The following is a 12772-nucleotide window of genomic DNA, read 5'->3' on the forward strand; positions in this document are numbered from 1 at the left end:
GCTGGACCCAAACCCGAGATTGAGTGCTTCTATATCAAGGGGAAGGGCCACTGGAGGCGGAACTGCCCCAAGTACTTGGAAGGTAAGAAGGCTGGCAAAGTCATTAAGGTATATGTGATATACATGTTACTGACGTGTACCATACTAAAGGTCGAACTAGCGCCTGGGTATTTGATTTTGGTTTGGTTGCTAATATTTGTAACTCGAAACATGAGGTGCAGAGCAAACAGAGACTAGCTAAGGACGAGGTGACGATGCACAACGAAAATGGTTCCATGGTTGATGTGATCGCCGTCAGCACGCTACCTCTACATTTACCTTCGGGATTAGTTAGGAACCTAAATAATTGTTATTTGGTGCCTGCGTTGAGCAAGAACATTATATCTGGATCTTGTTTATTTCGAGAAGGCTATTCATTTAAGTCACGGAATAATGTTTGTTCTATTTATATGGATAATATCTTTTATGATCCTGCACCCCTTGTGAATGGTTTATTCTTATTGAATCTCGATCGTAGTGATACACATATTCCTAATATTGATGCCAAAAGATGCAACGTTAATGATGATGGTACCACATACTTGTGGCACTACCACTTAGGTCATATTGGTGTAAAGCGCATGAAGAAACTCCATGCTGATGGACTTTTGGAATCACTTGATTATGAATCATTTGATACATGTGAACCATGCCTTATGCGTAAGATGACGAAAACCCCGTTTTCCAGAAAAATGGAGCGGGCTAGTGACTTATTGGAAATAATATATACAGATGTATGTGGTCTGATGAGTGTTGAAGCACGCAGTCGATATCATTATTTTCTTACCTTCACAGATGATTTGAGTAGATATGGGTATATTTACTTAATTAAACACAAGTCTGAAACATTTGAAAAGTTCTAAGAGTTTCAAAGTGGAGTAGAGAATCATCGTAACAAAAAAATTAAATTTCTTTGATCTGATCGTGGAGGTGAATATTTAAGTTACGAGTTTGGTATGAATTTAAGACAATGTCGAATTGTTTCACAACTCACGCCACATGGAAGACCATAGTGTAATGGTGTGTCCGGACGTCATAATCGTACTTTATTAGATATGGTGCGTTCTATGATGTCTCTTATCGATTTGCCACTATCATTTTGGGGTTATGTATTAGAGACAAACGCATTCACTTTATATAGGGCACAATCTATCGCGGGAAACCACGGCCACCTATGGGACCAAGAGCCCCTTGCTCGTTCGTCGGGGGGATGCCATGTTGCAGAAAGAGCAGAGGAGCATGGAACAACACGACAGAGATCACATAGGCAGTCTTTACCCAGGTTCGGGCCACCTTCACAAGTAAAACCCTACTCCTGCTTTGGTGGATTGATGGAGAAAACGGCTACGCGCGTATGAGTGTGTGAGGGGGAGGATTAGCCAACCCTTTCTACGGTTGCCTTGTGCCTCCTTTTATAGACAAAGGTTCACCAAAGTGGCAAATCAGTCATTACACACTGATTAGATAGCAAACAGTTCCTAACTCCGCAGGCTGACAGGGTGCATTAAATGCATCGATCTACGTCACATCATGGCTCGCCCGGCAGGCCCTACCGGGCTATTTCGTCAACGTCGCATCTACCCGCTCGACACGTCGCAGGACGGGTGTCGCTTGCAGACATTTGCTATAGGAAGTGGCTGCCATGTGGCGAATAACAACTACTTAGTCACTTTGGAGCTTGACATCGCACCTATCGACGACGTGCGTCATGATGAGGTGGTGCAGTGAGGTGGTTGTGCCTCCGCAAGCCCCCGATAGGCTTGCCAGGATGATCCGAAGGCTTGCTTCTGGGGGTGGCCCCATCCTTTCCAGGCTCGCCTGCCCGGCAAGGAAGGCATTTCCCTTGGCAATATCTTACTTCTCTAACTAGTCTTGGTCTTCTTGTGCTGCACGCTAGTCCTTCGAAGAACTGATACCTTGTATTCCACTCTGATCTTGGTGCTGTAATCTTGTTCTTGCCCCCGTAGGTTTGTCCGTCCGTGCACTAGTCAGGGGAAAATATACAACCATGTTTGTGTTCCCAGACATAAGCCCCCGGGCTTGAGCCATACGTGTCGGGCGACACGTTGGGTTAGGCCCCAATTAATGCAAGTCGGTTCGTCATGACGACCAGTCAATGCAACATCCACTTCACGCAATTACAGCGGGTCGTGGGATGGTTGCGGTTAACGTAAAATGGTAACTTGATGAAACATCACGCCCCCGCTCCATGCCTTTCCCCCTTAAGATAGGAAAACACGGAGCGGCATAGTTCACTTGCCGTCTGTCCTACCCTCCCATCATCTTCCTCTGCAAGCCAAACAACTGCCCCTTCTTTCTCTCCCCCGTCCTCCGCCCCCCCTCATCAGATTCCTTCTCCCATTCGCACTGCCATTCGCGGAAATGGGGAAGATATATGCAGTAAAGGGGAAGCAAATGGCCGCGGCGAAAGAGGTGGTCACCGAGGGAAGCAAGAGGGTGACGGAGCTGGACAAGAAGCAGAGGGGAGACTTTGTCTTCTTCCAGTCAAATCTGGATGGCCCTGTTCTGCAAGCAAGGTACGGGTACCTGTGGGGAAGGGAAGTCCCGAAAGGGCACGGGGTGCCCAAGGTTTTGGCGGAGGGGAAAGAGGATTCGCCAAATTCATACCGATTCTTCTGTGCTTATTTCATCTGCGGCCTCTGGCCCCTTTCTCTAAATTATTTGAGGCGATAATGGCGATTTATGGATTCCACCTTCTCGACTTCACACCGAATGCAATGGCGACCATGGCCATTTTTGCTCATTTGTGCGAGAATTTCATCGGAGTCGCTCCCAATGTAGATCTATTTAGGCATTACTTTGTCCCGCGGGTGAAGAACAAAGCTCACAGCTCCAGGAACATCAACTGGATGCCACGGATGGCAAGGAAGTCCTGGGATTATATCCCTGGATAGCAGCGTGAGAGGTGTGATGAGTGGAGAGGAGACTAGTGCTGGATCCAGGATGAGGATGCCCCTGAGTTCTGCGAAGCACGGACAGTGTGCATCGAGCGCATCAAGGAATGGAGCACATTCGGCCTCACCAATGATAGGCTGCACCCGGCAATAAATAGGATCACCCGCTTGAAGGCTACCGGGTTAACCATTGAGCACGTGCGGGCAGACTTTCTCCTTCGCTGTATCTCGCCACTACACAAGAGGGAAAGACCTGCCTGGTTGTATGGTGATACTGGGGACAGGATGAGGCTACTCCCAGGTTTGGCCAATAACATGTTTGTTTATGGCCACGCCTGGTTGTATGACCAACTATTTGGCCGCTTCGAGTTGTTCCAGCTCCCATCAACCGTCATCCCTCTGAATGTCAATTCTGCCTGGGATCAGATGCTCAAGTGGATGCCGAATTGCAACACTCATGGAGTGGCAGGTGATTGGCGACAACCTACTCTCGACAAAGAACTCAAGTGGTCCAGTGCCCTGGTGGAGCAGGTCCCAGGGTTGAGACTGGTATGTACAAACGCACCTCCTCCGTGGAGGTAGCATATATCATGAGGAGGATTAAGGAGGACAAGGCCGCCCAAATCACAGAGGTGGCAAGGGCCGCGAAGGCCGGGAAGGGAAAAGGGACAACTGAGGATGGGAGTTTCTCTCATGGTGGCGGCGAGGTGCGGGCCACGAAAGAGGCTGCCGGGGATGATCCTGTCGGGAACGGGACTTCCGGGCTCGATGCACTGGCCATCGGGGCAGCAGAGCTCCAAGAGGAGGAGGAAGTTGGTGAGGTAGCGGAGCCCGAGGCAGATTGGCTCACGGCTGGGCCTCAAGCCCCCTAGCCAATTTTGTATCAGCGTCCCTGCAGGCATGCTACTAACTGGGGAGTGGTGGCTCCAAATCCAATGCCTGCCGCCAAGATGGTGAAGAAGACCACCACCAAAATCACCAAGATCGACGTGGCATGTCGCCAGTCTCCTTGCCTTGCCGAGATCAAAGCTTCCCCTGCCAAGCAATCGGCGAATGTGGAAGTCGATTCCAGCTCTCATTCCGGCTCGAGCTCTTCGCATAGCTCGTCTTCATCGGTGCCTCAGCTTGAGTTAGAGCTACCAGAGAGCTCCGACCCTCCATCCTAGAAGAGAGGCGGGGCATCCTCGCCTCCGATGGAGTTCACTTTGAACTCCATGTTCATTGATGAGGAATAAGGAATATTTCCTTTCTTGTAAATAGCTTCAGTGTAGTTGATTATCTTTGCTGACCGACCTCTTGTTTTGTTGTTGCTGACAGAGAGGTGGAGGAGGATATGGAAACCCTCATCCACCCATTGAAGAGGCTCCGGTGCGCCGGGTCACCGAAGACGGTGGAGATCCTAGGCTTGGCGGGGAGCAATACGGAGGATCCCGCACCGAGCCCCCAGCCCAGCTCTCGACCTGAAGGTGGAGGGCTGGTCCCCTTTGCCGTAGATGGCTGAGACGGGCTTCCCATCCCCTCGGCTGCAGGAGGCGGCAGGACGACATGGGACGATTCCCCCTGGAAAGGCAGGTTCCTCCTACTGCCCCAGCCGAAGAACCCCTGGCGAGGCGCTCTGTGGACGAGACCGCACAAAATGCTACCACGACTGCCATGGCAGGGGGTGGAGTTCATGGCCTGACAACTGATGCTAGCGGGGAAACTATGGCCCCTGCCCAGCAGGCTTCTCCAGGTACTTAACTTCTGCTCTTCTTCCTTCTTCCTTGTACATATCTCCTCTCCCTATATCCCGGTAGTCTAAAACTTCTGCCTTTTTGCCATTCGCTTGTCCTCCCTTTTGCAGTCCTCCAGGCCGAAGATCCAGAGCTTCTAGAAGAGGTGGCCAGCATAGGGAGAGATGCTATGGACGAGGCCTCCAAGATTGCTACTGCGGAGGAACATGGCCTCGTTGTCGAGAGTGCTCGGGATTCCTTGGCGGTGGCAGAGCATTCTTCGGAGAACGCCATAGAGGTGGAAGTGGTGGTCGAGGGGAAGATTCCTCTTCAAACCATGGATCCCCTTTCCTCCTCTAGGCTCACAATGGGGACCTCGCCATCCCCCTCAAATCAACTGGTGCTGGTGTTGGTGCAGCCTGGGACTGGAGCCCCTGGCCCGTCAATGGCGACGGGCGGGGAGCTCGACGAAGAGCTTCAGCGCATCCTGGCGCCGCTACATCAAGGGGTTGGAGTGGCGGATGATTAAGTTGTCGTTGCAATGGACTTGTCTTTCCTGGAGTCCATGGCGAGAGATGTCAAGAAAATGTAGGCTAGGCTTGACCAAAAGTGGCTGGCGCTCAAGGAGCGGTACGAGTCCGCTAGCAGGGTGGACCAGAAGCTGAAGGACTAGTGTCTGGAGTTGCACGAATGGCACGGCAAGCAATTCAAGGTGCATATGAGGTAGCAGGAGGCGCTCCTGATGATGAGGGAGATGTCATGGACCGTGAAGCGTGCCTGGCGGACCATAAAACATGCCTGGATGCCAGAGGGCAAGAGATCTCTCTCTGGAAGGAGAAGCTTGGAGCCACTCTTCATGCGAAAGATGATGATCTGGAAGCCCTCGTACACCAACGTACCAAGGAGCTGGAAGACAAGCACAAAGCTGTCCTGGATGCCCTTACGACAGATTCTGCCGCTCGACTGAAGAAGCTCACCGATGACCTAGCTGTCGCATCCGCTGCCAAGACTGATCTTGACCAGCAGGTGACCAAACTGACTGAAGAGCTTGCCGGGAGCACCAAGGAGGTGGAGGCCCTCAAGGAGGAAGCGCGAAAGACGAAGGTTCTCCAGACCGATGTGTAGTCGTAGCTTTCCTCCAGGACCCAAAGTCTTGAAACCGCCAACGGCACCATCACAGACCTAAAGGCCAGGATCGGCACCTTGGAGAGCACGGCAGAATCCAACGAAGCCCGCCAACTACAGTTGTCCAGAGAACTGGACAATGCCCAACGTCTCCGGAAGGATGCAGGAGACCAGCTGGAAACCAATATAAGCAGCTCAACCTCTGGATTAGGAGCCTGATTGATATCACCATGCGTCTTGCTGCCCAGACCGTAGTGATGGGCATGGATAGGCCTGCTTTTTCAGTCAACATGTATGAGGTCCCCAGCGTCAAGCTAGGAGTTTTCTTCAGTGAGCTAATCGACAAGCTGATGGTGGATGAAGAGGGGAGGGCCAAGCGCTTCGTGACCAAGTCCCGGAAGCTTGCCCACGACGCCCTCCTCATGGTCTTGAGCAACATCACCTGCCGCCATCCGGATCTAGACCTTGATGACGGTTTCAAGAAGCCGCCGCCGGGTGCCGATGTACCAGCTGCCAAGGAGAAAGCCACCCCTGGCCGCCAAGGTCCTCCACGTACCAACGGCTTCACACAGTCGTCAGACTAAGTGATGAGACGTTGTTGTTCTCATCACTACAAAAAAATACACTTCCGTGATTATACGTGTTTGCCACAGTAGGTCACGTTTTCTATCATGCATGTACATCCATGACGATTTTATGACAGAATCAAGATAGTCATACTTGTGCTGTCATAGAAGTGTTGCATGACATTACCAAAATTATCATCATGGAAGTGTCCACTTCCATGACGATAAATCGTGTGTCACAGAAGTGCTTTCGTCAAGGGTGACCGACACATGGCATCCACCGTAATGGGTCGTCGTTAAGCTATCGGGTTCCTGTTTGGATCCGATAACCCGTTAACAGCCCGGACCAATGGGGATTTTCCATGTGTAAAATTCTCAATGGCTGGAGTAACCACGTGTTGGCTCACCGTTGGGACAAATGTCATCCACTCATTGGACCAAAGGCGCCTATGATTCATCGGTGCATGGCATGATCCAACAGAGGCCCATTCCAGTGAAAAGGCTAAGCTGTCTTACTTGGTCAAAAGGTAGGGTGCCGACCCACCGAAAGCCTCTTAATGGCATGTCCGCAAATAGCCCATTTATAGCCCGCTAACTCACGACCTACCGGAATTTGGCCCAGTAGGATCATCTGGGCCATCCAATATGATACCGGCCCATTGTAACTTCCATCCCATGTATGGCCCATGATGTGTTTCGGCCCATAGGAGGCCCTTTGTAACTCTGGGCCCATTAAAGGCCCGAGATGAAACTGGCCCATAATGAATAGTGTATCGCTTTATACCCGTTAATAGCCCATTATTTTGTTGGCCATTTCCAGCCCGTGTTAACTTCCGGCCATCTACGGGCCCATTTATTCTTGCGCTTATTTCTAGAACTCGGTTAGTTACGGTACGTTACCGACATGTTCCGTTTGTGGGCCAAATTCAACCCGTGGTTACATTCGGCCCGTTTGTGGCCCGTTAACCCCTTGGGTTGTTTTCATAGCGTTATCAAATAGTGCCTATTAATGGCCCATTAGGGTCCATGAATAGTACAGCCTTGTTTGGCGAAATGATTATATGCCCTGTAGAAGGCCCATGGATCCTATGGCCCGTAGAAGGCCAATGGATCCTACGGCCCATAGAAGGCCAATGGATCCTACGACCCGTAGAAGGCCCATGGATCCTACGGCCCGTAGAAGGCCCATGGTTACAACAGTCCGTGTGTTGCCATGGTTATTGTGGCCTAGTTACCAAAAATAGTTATTGTGGCCACTAGAAAAACGCAGAAAAAGAACTACAATGACTACAAGCAAATAACTAAACAAGACAATAAGGAAATAAATAAGCAAGAAACTAGTGCTAGACTATTACAGCTATTACACATGTTACATCCACTGGGCATCAAAGTTCGCCACCAATGCAAATATAGGGAACAAAGCAGCATATTACATACACTGGTCGTCTAAATTGGTCACCAGTGCGAATAAACGCAGCAGCAAAACAAGTCCATAACTGAAACAACTTCAGAAGAGCTCAAGAAACGTTATCCTGGTTATGCACCATGTTGGCAATAAGCTTAGCAAGCTTATTAGGTTTGTCCTATTTGGCGCTAAAATTCTCCAACGCTTGTTGTTGCACCAGAAAGTATGCATCTGAATGCTCCAGGGAATTCCGCAGTCCTTCTGCTTCTTGTCGTAGCACAACTGATCGATGTCTCTCATCTTGTAGTTGAGACTCAAGAAACTGAACTGATTCAGACAGTGAGTTTGAATAGCTTGTGCCAGCGGTAGTGGCTAGTAACTCAAACACTAAACCAAGACAGGACTTTGGGGTTGTCTCGCTGTCTTCAAGATAGTTTTCCTTAGCTGTTTTATCAGCTTTGTTGGACACCAACAAGGATGTCTCACTATCCTGAACATTATCTGCATTACTTCCTTTACCATTGCTTAATAAGGCACTCTTCGCCAATATTATGTCAGCATTCCAAAAGAAGAGACAAGCAGACACATAACAAGTTTAGCATCTACTAGTATATGAAACTCATTTCGGTGAACCAATTCATTAGTAATGTGGACAAGATTAAACTACCAAGTCTTCTATCGCCAAGTAGTACATTATAAAAGCATCAAACAAACATATACCTATGTCCTATGGTCACTGCATTGTCTTACCAAATCAACATAGAGACACGGTTTCAAATCATATCAGTTCAAGAGAAATCAGCACTCAAAGAATACAAAGCGTGGGAAACTACACGGCACAACAAGATTTCAGATGGGTACCATGGGTCTACATGTATAACAACACTATTGGCTCTGTTGTGATGCTAGTAATGTGCATGATATGAGAAGTCAACTGTATACACAATTGAATTTGAAATCAACAGAGCTATTTATAAGAGAAAACCTATTAAAGAAACATGCGTAAACATATCTGTTGTGCCATTGGAGTTTCGATTGGATCCTTCAATTTAAAAATAAGTTTGTATGATTAAATACAGTGATACAAGAGCAAAGCAGTATGCATGATAGTAATGGAATCTTAAATGAGAACATTTGTTCTTCAGGTTTAAGCACTTGTTCTACATGAATAGAGTACATATGTTCGCAAATGAGAAGTGTTTTTTTCTTCAGGTTTGAGCACTATGGCAATTTGAAAAAAGATACCCACACCCCTCTCCACATTTGCAAATAAGGCCTCCTCTCGATCATCTTGATGTTCCGTGCAATGCATTGGCATCTTGCTAGTACTTCAAATAATATATAGAACATTGATTATAATTTGGGATAATGTGTGGCTTTTGCAGCTCAGGGCTAAATACTTGTCATAATGTAGGGGGCGGGGCACTATACACTGTGGTTCTTCTGGTTAGAGCCCTACTGCAAATGTGGAGAACGACCTATATTGCAGGATGGCAGGCACACCATCATCACCAACTTTGTTTTTTATATATAAAATATATTATATGTAGTATAACATGTTCATGACCACACCATGTCTATGACCATTATATATATTCACGCATGCGTCAGTTTAAAACACTATGATAAATTCTTCAAACAACCGAATTCACTTTTTATAATGAATTATGATCTTGATTCGTCTTCTACACCCACACAATCCTCTTATCTTTGTAGCTAGCGCTAACTTCCTCTCGTGCATGCACACACCCGCATCCTTCTCACCCTCCCTCGGCATTCTCTAGCTCCATCGCACAAATTTGTCTTTTCACTTTAGGTCGTTCACCCATGGTGTGTGTAGGCCCTCCCAGCTCCTTCTTTACGGCACACATCGATCGATATGCCTCTATAGCCAGGTGTGCCTACCACAAACACAAGTTTTCCATCTCCTCTTCTCACCGTCCATGCCTCAGTGCCGCCCCTCTTTTCATCGATCTCGTACTCACACACACCTTCCCCGCTTGATATAGTATGCCTCTCGCACCACCTCCTAGCTGCATCCCTCTCTCTCTCTATCCTTCTCTCCGGGGCCTTATTTGCTTCTAACACATACATGCATGTATACCGATTGATCTCCCTACATATACCTAGGTCGACTTTAACTATTTTTCCCCACCCATTGATCGACGTACCTCACAAGTTATGTCTCTCCTTTCTCCGACAAAGGACGATTGATCTTCCTATATAGGTACGTCTACTTACCATAGCCATACTGTCCCCCTCATCATTCGTGCATGCCTCCTGACCCGTCTCTCTCACGCACGTGTACAGACAGGCAGACATCCCCTCTCATATGGATATTGTAGGTGTGCCCTCCATTTGTCTAGCAAGCCTCTCCAACCATTTATTAGAAGCAACTCCACCACCAAGTCCTCCGACACTCTAGCACTGTCTGTCTGCCAACCTTATTCCTCTCCTACACATATGCATGGATGTTGATCGATCTCCCTCAATACATAAGGTAGGTCTTTGTCCTCATCCACACATATACCATCCATTGTACCTCTATAGTTAGGTCTCTCCCCCACCCCCCACACACTGATAGTCGAGCGTTGTAGGTAGGTATCCATGCCACAGAGACAAACTGCACTTGTCCCCTCTCACGTTCCAGTAGGCTAGCCACCCTATATCTCGACGTGGGCACACACAAATTTGATGGCACTCTTTATCGATCGCACACACACACACATCATCCCTCTCTCCGATTCTATGGATACCTCACGCCGATGATACCTCCACTCTCTTCTCGTGGATCGCCCCCTCTCTATATATAATATATGCAGGCCTCTATTTCACACACATTGCATATGTTAAATTTTTTGATTGAAATATCATGGGAACATATTCCCTGTCTATCTCTCACGTCCCCCAAAAACACTCACGAACCCACACACTATATCTCTCTATGTTTGTATCTCTCTCACACAACTCCACGTAGGTGGTGTACATACACGAAGACAATAGGTGCACGTACTCATGCTTCGTGCCTAGCCACACTCGCGCGGGTCCATGGTGGAGCTCATTTCTGTATGAAATGGCAGCCCACGTGCTAATTTGAGCGTGTGTAGCGGTTGTTTACCTGCGGAGGTCGAGTACCACGCGTGCACCAAACAAAGTTCCACTTGATGCGTTGGCGCATTATTTCTAAATAAAGTTATATCGCTCAATGGCACATATACAGAATATAAAATGATTTTTATGGAAAAAAAGGCAACCCGCTCCACTATATACAATGGAGCCTGCATGCCGGGGTTTGTCTCTCTTCAGAGTATCTCACACAAGGCGGCGGTGGCCTTATTTGCAAAAGTGGAGAATGGCCTATATTGCAGGATGGCGGCCATACCATCATCACCAACTCTGTTTTTTATTTATAAAATATATTATATGTAGTATAACATGTTCATAACCACACCATGTGTATCACCGTTATATATATTCACGCATGCGTGAATTTAAAACACTATGATAAATTCTTCAAATAACCGAATTCACTTTTTATAATGAATTATGATCTCGATTCGTCTATTACACCCACACAACCCTCTTATCTTTGTATCTAGCGCTAACTTTCTCTCGTGCATGCACACGCTCGCAAACTTCTCACCCTCTCTCGGCATTCTCTAGCTCCATCGCACAAATTCATCTTTTCACTTTTGGTCGTTCACCCATGGTGTGTGTAGGCCCCCCAGCTCCTTCTTTACGACACACATCGATCGATATGCCTCTCTAGCCAGGCGTGCCTACCACAAACACAAGCTTTCCCTCTTCTCTACTCACCGTCCATGCCTTAGTCCCGCCCTCTTTTCATCGATCTCGTACTCGCACACTCCTCCCCCCTTGATATAGTATGCCTCTCGCACCACCTCCTAGTTGCATCCCTCTCTATCCTTCTCTTCGGGCCTTATTTGCTTCTAACACATACATGCATGTATATATCGATCGATCTCCCTACATATACCTAGGTCGACTTTAACTATTTGTCCCCACCCATCGATCGACGTACCTCACAAGTTATGTCTCTCCTTTCTTTGACAAAGGACGATTGGTCTTCCTATTTAGTTATGTCTACTTACCATAGCCATTTCCCCCCCTCATCATCTCTCACACGCACATGCACAGGCAGGTAGGCATCCCCTCTCTTATTGATATTGCAGGCGTGCCCTCCGTTTGTCTAGAAAGCCTCTCCCACCATTTCTTAGAAGCAACTCCACCACCATCCCCTCTAACACTCTAGCTCTGTCTCTCTGCCAACTTTATTCCTCTCCTACACATATGCATGGATGCCGATCGATCTCCCTCAATACATAAGGTAGGTGTCTATCCTCCTCCACACATATACAAGCCATTGTACCTCTATAGTTAGGTCTCTCCCCCCACCCCCCACACCGATAGTCGAGCGATGTAGGTAGGTATCCATGCCACAAAGACAAACTGCACCTGTCCCCTCTCACGTTCCAGTAGGCCAGCCACCCTATATCTCTGACGTGGGCGCACACAAATTCGATGGCACTCTTTATCGATCGCAGGCACACAAACACATCATCCCTCTCTTCGATCCTATGGATACCTCACGCCGATGATACCTCCAATCTCTTCTCGTGGATCACCTCCTCTATATATATGATATATCCAGGCCTCTATTTCACACACATTGCCTATGTTACATTTTTTGATTGAAATATCATCGAAACATGTTCCCTGTCTATCTCTCACGCCCCCCAAAAAACACTCATGAACCAACACACTATATCTCTCTACGTTTGTATCACTCTCACACAACCCCACGTAGGTGGTGTACGTACACGAAGAGAATAGGTGCACGTACTCACGCTTCGTGCCCAGCTACACTCACGTGGGTACACGGTGGAGCTCATTTCTGTACGATTTGTCAGTCCACGTGCTAATTTGAGTGCGTGTAGCGGTTGTTTGCCTGCGAAGGTCGTGTACCACGCGTGCACGAAATAAAGTTTG

This window comes from Triticum dicoccoides, chromosome 4A, assembly GCF_002162155.2.
Source record: "Triticum dicoccoides isolate Atlit2015 ecotype Zavitan chromosome 4A, WEW_v2.0, whole genome shotgun sequence".
Taxonomy (NCBI): Eukaryota; Viridiplantae; Streptophyta; class Magnoliopsida; order Poales; family Poaceae; genus Triticum; species Triticum dicoccoides.